Source organism: Gadus macrocephalus, chromosome 5, assembly GCF_031168955.1.
Source record: "Gadus macrocephalus chromosome 5, ASM3116895v1".
Taxonomy (NCBI): domain Eukaryota; kingdom Metazoa; phylum Chordata; class Actinopteri; order Gadiformes; family Gadidae; genus Gadus; species Gadus macrocephalus.
This window is the reverse complement of record NC_082386.1, coordinates 17,493,801-17,500,536: the sequence shown is the minus strand read 5'-3', so window position 1 is coordinate 17,500,536 and position 6,736 is coordinate 17,493,801. Positions and strand designations below refer to the sequence as shown.

Here is a 6,736-nt window from a genome sequence, read left to right as displayed (position 1 = left end):
CACGTGAACCTGCTAAGATGGCGCAATTTGAATGGTTCGTTAACTCCGGATTTTGGGCAATATCCCATGATTGAGATCTCAAACTCGGGATATCGTTTTTGCGCGTGACGCTGGTCTCGTCAACGAACAAATCCCGGCAAAAAGTGTTATCTTGTTTGTTTTTGGAGTGTTCACGTGTAGGATATGTAAGGGATAATGTATAGAACGCCGGTCCTTATCGGGAAAATAAGCCCAGACCGGGCGAACTGGCAGAGGTGTCTTGCTTCGCCCTGAAGGGTATTATTTTCGAAAATGACCGGCGACGTTCTATACATTATCCCGCTTATTACACGTCTACTTGCCAGAACGAAAAAATAACTTTACATCGTCTTTTTACAATTTATTTGTTACCAGCATTCGTAGTGTTGATCAGCAGAGAAATAGTCTGCCAAAGACGTTGACGTCGCTTAGCAACCGAAGATGCTGGGGTCGACAAGTTACCAGACTACTTGCGGAGTGCTACCGAAGACGTCATTAGAGGCTACAAATCCTTTGTTTTCCTTGACAGCGGTCAATTATATTTAGCAACGGTGAATTATCAAATATAATTCACCTTCGGAAGTTGTGAAGGGCCCATGCAAGTGAACGGAGCGTGCGAGGGCATTGAGAAGACCCGTGTAATAAACTAAAATAATTATTCACCTCAGGCTCCATGAAAAGAATAAACTATTCACGGAGCCTTCGGATACAGCCCGTATGTACACACACACACACACACACACACACACACACACCAAGGTCTCGTGACCCTGCTATTAATACAAAATAATCTAGACCACAACAGCAATCCTGTTAGGGATTGTGTGACATTTGCCGTTTCAGGGGAATGGGAATCTTGCCATTTATACCCGCGTGGGGCAAAGACTTCAGCAGTTGTGGTTTTATGGTTATTTATAGTCGTGTTGTATGTTTGTTAGAAATACAGGACTAGCTCCATGTGTATTAGTGCTAATAGCGTGTGAAAAGTAAAGTAGGAGAATGTGCTTCACCCATACAGATGAGTGCTGCTTCCAAGACATTATTTAAATACAAGTGGCAGGCAGGGAAACTCGCTACACACCAAACGTTCAATCCCCACCGGGAGCGGAAGCTACTCTAATTACTACCAAGGCAGGGAGAGAGATCTTAGAGAGCCATGCAGGAGGGAGTCATAGAGAGACAGGCTAGGAAAGGGGGAGGGAGATCCTGTCTGTGTGAGTGTCTTCCTGTCCGTGCTCTCTAGGAAGCGAGCTCCCGGTTCTGCTGCCCCGAGTGGAACAGCGTGACTGGGTGGACCCACAGGAAGACCCGGTAGCAGCTTGTGTGTGCGTGTGCGTGTGCGTGCGTGCAGGCATGCAGTAAATTGAGCAGTAAGTGCTGCAGAAGGCCACTCAGTAGGTCATCCAGCCGGCTGCCTCACATCACCACCATGGGGACCGATCCAAAATAATATACAGGTCTACACACAGAAGACCAACAAGTAAGTAGGGCAGCTGCCGCCGCCACCGCAGCCACCGCAGCCACCACCGCCTCCACCAATCACTGACCCCCTCCAGTGGTGTGGCCTGATGTCCCCTACCCTCACTTACCCTACCCCCCCTTCCCCCTAGCCGCATGTCCCCTACCCCCTTGCCTCATGTCCCCTACCCCCTAGCTCCTAGTCCACCACTCCCAGACAGGATCAATACCCCCGGCTGGCTCTCCCTGCGTCCGGGCCCGCGGCGTGGGCCAGCCCTATCATCCTCTTTCCCCGAGTCGGTACCAGGGAGAAAACCGTCTGTGATTGACAGACAGCCCCGGACAGAGTGGCCAATCAGCACTCTATAAATCGGGAGCTCGGGCCGTCGATAGGAACGCTTGATTTCAGGCCCTGGCCGTGCCAGACGCCGGCCTCAGCAGCTCCATCAGTCACACAGTGGAGGGGTGGTGCCAACGCTGCTGCCTCCCGTCCCCACAGCGGAGAGAGACACTAGCGCTGTCTGCTGCCTTCAGGGGATGATGCTAACAGCCACATACTAGCTGGGACTGAGGCTAACAGCCGCATGCTAGCAGGGGATGATGCTAACAGGGGATGATGCTAACAGCCACATACTAGCTGGGACTGAGGCTAACAGCCGCATGCTAGCAGGGGCTGATGCTAACGGCTGCATGATAACAGGGACTGAGGCTAACAGACGCATGCTAGGAGCTAGTACGTAGCGCCCGGCGCTAGCTTGACACGGTTTGTTGTCATGACTGAAGGCCCCAGTGGTCGTGTGTTCCCCAGATACATCTGAAACTCCACCTCTCCTAGCCCTTAATACCTCACCTTTAATACCTCACACCTGTTAACATTTAACTCCCCTCCCCGACACTTAATAATTGGGATGTTATTCCAAAGTTTGAAGGGGATGTTTAAACAGTTTTTTGGTTATCCTCATGGCATGCCTTTTCTGACACACACACACACACACACACACACACACACACACACACACACACACACACACACACACACACACACACACACACACACACACACACACACACACACACACACACACACACACACACACACACTCTCTGTGTTAGTGAGTGTTCCTCTTGGCTCACAGTGTTAATAGGTGATGTATTAAACCTGGCCAGGAAGAGTCCTCCTAAACAACAGGCCCTCTGCCCTGCTGGGCATGAGGTCACTCTAGGTTTATACTCGACCTTGGAGCAGAGCCGCAGGTCCAGAGCTGCGGCCGCCGGCCAACTATAGAAACGATTAATTATTCATTAGAAGTAACTACTAAGGGGCTCGTTAAGGCCCGTCGTGCCAGACCTCCCATTATGCATTGCAGTGTGAATAATGGTATATAAAAAAGGTGTGCAAATTATACATTGCTTTTCAGTCCTACGGCTACTCATAGGATTGTCCAATAATGGCCTACATTCACCAATTCATACACTGCGGTGTTCCCCATGCAAGGCAACAGCGGGAGCAGTTGGGGTTACGCGTCTTGCTCAGGGACACCGCAACACTTGGCTAGGACGAGACGGGGATCGAACCAGCAACCTTCCGGTTACAAGACAGCCTGCTCTACCTCCTAAGTCCCTGCCGTCCCAGCTCTTAACCCAGACACTGTCGCATTGAATAAGAATGCATTGTCATTCGGGTCCAGCAGAGTAGAACAGTCTGGGAAGGCTCCTCGTCAGCTAGGCCTTTAGCTGCGTTAGCTGTAGTCATGTTGTGCAAGTACAGGTTTGAATGCCATTCACGTCAGTGCTACGGATGCTAGCCCAAGAAACACCAATTGCCGTCAATCCTGGTCGCCGCCGAGCGATGAGCTAACCTGTTGCGGGCGCTAACCCACCGCGGCTAAGCATAGCGGCAGGTGCTGCCCTTTACAAGGCTTTAGCAAATGACACAGTGCTGCTGGCCTGGTGGCAGGGCCCCGGTTAGAGGCACTCCAGCTGGGGGTAGGAACACAGGCTCAGGGGCTGGAGGTCCCCCAGCGCTACTCAGTACTACAACGCACGGGAGCATGAATAAAGATGTGAACCATATATAGTGGAAGGAAGACATGAGAAGGAGGAATGGTATGCTAAAGGCTAATTAGCCTTCATTTTATTCATTGTGGTATTCAGTAATCTTTACTGAACACACTGGCCCTCACAGCCTGTCCATATCCGACGATATGGCTCATAGCTGACTCATGGAAATCACCGTTATCAACACAGCCGGTATCAATCACACCCCACATCTCATTTACGATCATGAGTCTAATCCAATAGCAAGAGAATAACCTTTTGAATCCTCTAGGGCTGGGCGATTCATTGAATTTTGATCACGATTTCGATTATAGCGTCAAATTATCAAAAAACTAACATATATTTTTTTTATTAAATATCTGTACATTAATTTAAGATTTGAACATTTTCTTTTTGACCATTTTGTGTATGAAAATAAATCGTTTGATTAATCCTGATTTCAATAATGACCAAAATAATCGTGATTATGATTTTTACCATAATCGAGCAGCCCTTTCATCCACCAATGACTCACTGATCGCTAAGAAAGCAGAAACAGCGCCAGCAGACGAACTCCCAGGTTCAGATCCGCTAGGAACTGATACAGGGTCAGTTGCGTTCCCCCTTCTGTTAACCAGACCGCCATGAGAAGGTCACAGCTAACTGAGAAAGCAAGTATGGATATATTATTATTAATACAAGCCTTCATTATATTCTGGCTGGTTAGAGATTCTCAAAGGGCACCATAATAACACGTTGAACATTACATCGAACCTATTTAACAACTATATGACATCATGACAAGCATTGTCGTTAAAGTTCTTATATCAGGTCTCTATAATAAACAGTGCACGTACTCATCCAAACAGGAATGGAATAGGGATCTATATTTCAGTACCAACGGTCAATAGTATCCAAGGGCCAACATGAATCACAGGAAAATACTTTGTCCTTTAACACCCAGCGGAAACGAGTGTTGACACTTAGAACAGCATACCTAGTCACAGCCAGGGCCAGGGCTTAATATGTGATCCAAACACACTAACGTGTACTGTCTTCTCTAGTGTGTGTGTGTGTGTGTGTGTGTGTGTGTGTGTGTGTGTGTGTGTGTGTGTGTGTGTGTGTGTGTGTGTGTGTGTGTGTGAGTCAGGGACAACCAAGCCCAAGCGCAAGTTTGAGTGTGCTGCAATTGTGTAATAATATTTACAAAGAGGCAGGAATGGGTTATGAGTGTGTGAGGTTGAGTGCGTGTGCGTGTGCGAGTGTGTGAGTGAGTGAGTGACGAAACAATTGGGGTGAAACAGGGTGCTATCTAGGAGAAGTACTCATGCAAATCCTACCAGCGACACACCCAAAACCACATGCCCATGAACTCCCCCCTGCGCCCCGGCCCCCCTCCCACAACCATCTATAGGACTACGTCAGGGACCAACACCCCCCCCCCCCCCCCCCCCCAAAAAAAAGATTCAGGGGCACGTATCAAAACAAATGCTTAGCGGGACGCTTGTTCTTCTCAGGAAGTACGTTTTGGTGTGTGTGTGTGTGTGTGTGTGTGTGTGTGTGTGTGTGTGTGTGTGTGTGTGTGTGTGTGTGTGTGTGTGTGTGTGTGTGTGTGTGTGTGTGTGTGTGTGTGTGTGTGTGTGTGTGTGTGTGTGTGTGTGTGTGTGTGTGTGTGTGTGTGTGTGTGTGTGTGTGTGTGTGTGTGTGTGTGTGTGTGTTGCACCGGCAGTGGTCCGGTCTAACCGGTGCAGCAGGTTTGCGTGTTTGGAGAAGGCCCAGAGAGCCAGGCTGAGCCCAGCTGACGAGCTGCGTAATCCGCTCCAGGAATGCGTTCGTACGAGCCGGGTCACCTGACCGCGGGGGGGCGGGGCCTCTAGTCGTGGCTCCACGGTCATAGAGATGCAACAATGGGTCTCATTTCCATTCCCTCGCGGCCATCTTGGCTCTAAACGCTAACTGGCCGGGGGAACCGGAGGCCGAACAAATAAATTGGCAGACATGGCCTGTGGCACCACGAGACTCTTATCTTCTTTGGCTGACTGACATTTTTATTAAGGAAAGACACACCTGTACACCTGATTAGAAACACTAAGGAAATAACAAAAGGGAAGGCCCACTCTACTGTACTGTACTTTAGCATCGGTTATGGATTTCCTTAATCAACCAAAGAGTGGATCGACATCTGCTTGGCTCCTCTCAGTGGCCCCAGTTATGTTTCAGTCCATAGTGAAAGCTTTTGTTTTGTTTTATGACTGCAGTGACTACCGGAACAGCTGCAATGCAAAGGGTACAACTATGTCATTACAGTGTGACAGCTTCCCAGAGCACCTGCATGAGTCATGACACGTGCAGAACTACCCAGGCCCAGAGCAGCCCGACTCACACACCAGCCAGTGTCCTACTGGGTCTCCTGCTCTCTGAGCAGGCAGACTTAAGGCTCTGCCCGCCTTCACCCAACAAACCACAACAGTGATATTGTGGAAACAGATATTTCTGGTGCGCATAACATTGTCCTCCGAGTTGTCCTGAGTACTCCCGTCCTGATCTGAGAGGCCATGTTGCCGTCAATAAACAGATCTTGTGGAAATACAGAAATAGTTGAAGGTGATAGTAGAAATGTGCTAAATGTGCTAAATGTGGTCCTCACGTTCACATAACCATTTCTCAGAGTAGATAAATATGTATAAAAGGTAACCAATATCACATCAGCACAGATATATTTGGTCGAAACATATGGATGACTTATTGATGTCAGTATATAAAGAACCCCAAACCGTCACCATCCAACCCTTCACCATGCACCCCTTTAAGGATCCTTAAAGGAGCATCACTGAGGGACCAAATGTGGCCCCTCAGAGGGCTAGCAACACCCGCAGTAGACCCAAAGAGACCAGAGGCCGGTTCACCACCAGCAGAGAGGACCCAGACCAGCAGCTAGCAGGCAGGCAGCACACCCCAGAAAGACCAGCAGCTAGCAGGAGGCAGCACACCCCAGAAAGACCAGCAGCTAGCAGGAGGCAGCACACCCCAGAAAGACCAGCAGCTAGCAGGAGGCGGCAGACCCCAGAAAGACCAGCAGCTAGCAGGAGGCGGCAGACCCCAGACCGGCAGCTAGCAGGAGGCAGCACACCCCAGACCAGCAGCTAGCAGGAGGCGGCAGACCCCAGACCAGCAGCTAGCAGGAGGCAGCACACCCCAGACCAGATGGAGCTCCTGGCCCGAC

General features: G+C 49.7%; 1 long non-coding RNA gene across 1 annotated transcript; it reads right to left on the bottom strand.

Annotated features, from left to right (window-relative positions):
- Nucleotides 1-378: 378 nt before the first annotated feature.
- On the bottom strand, nucleotides 379-1,651 carry LOC132457467 (uncharacterized). Its single transcript, XR_009525661.1, has 2 exons — nucleotides 1,546-1,651; nucleotides 379-1,511 (listed from the first exon to the last, which is right to left on the bottom strand). It is a non-coding gene; the product is annotated as an uncharacterized LOC132457467 (long non-coding RNA).
- Nucleotides 1,652-6,736: the final 5,085 nt, after the last annotated feature.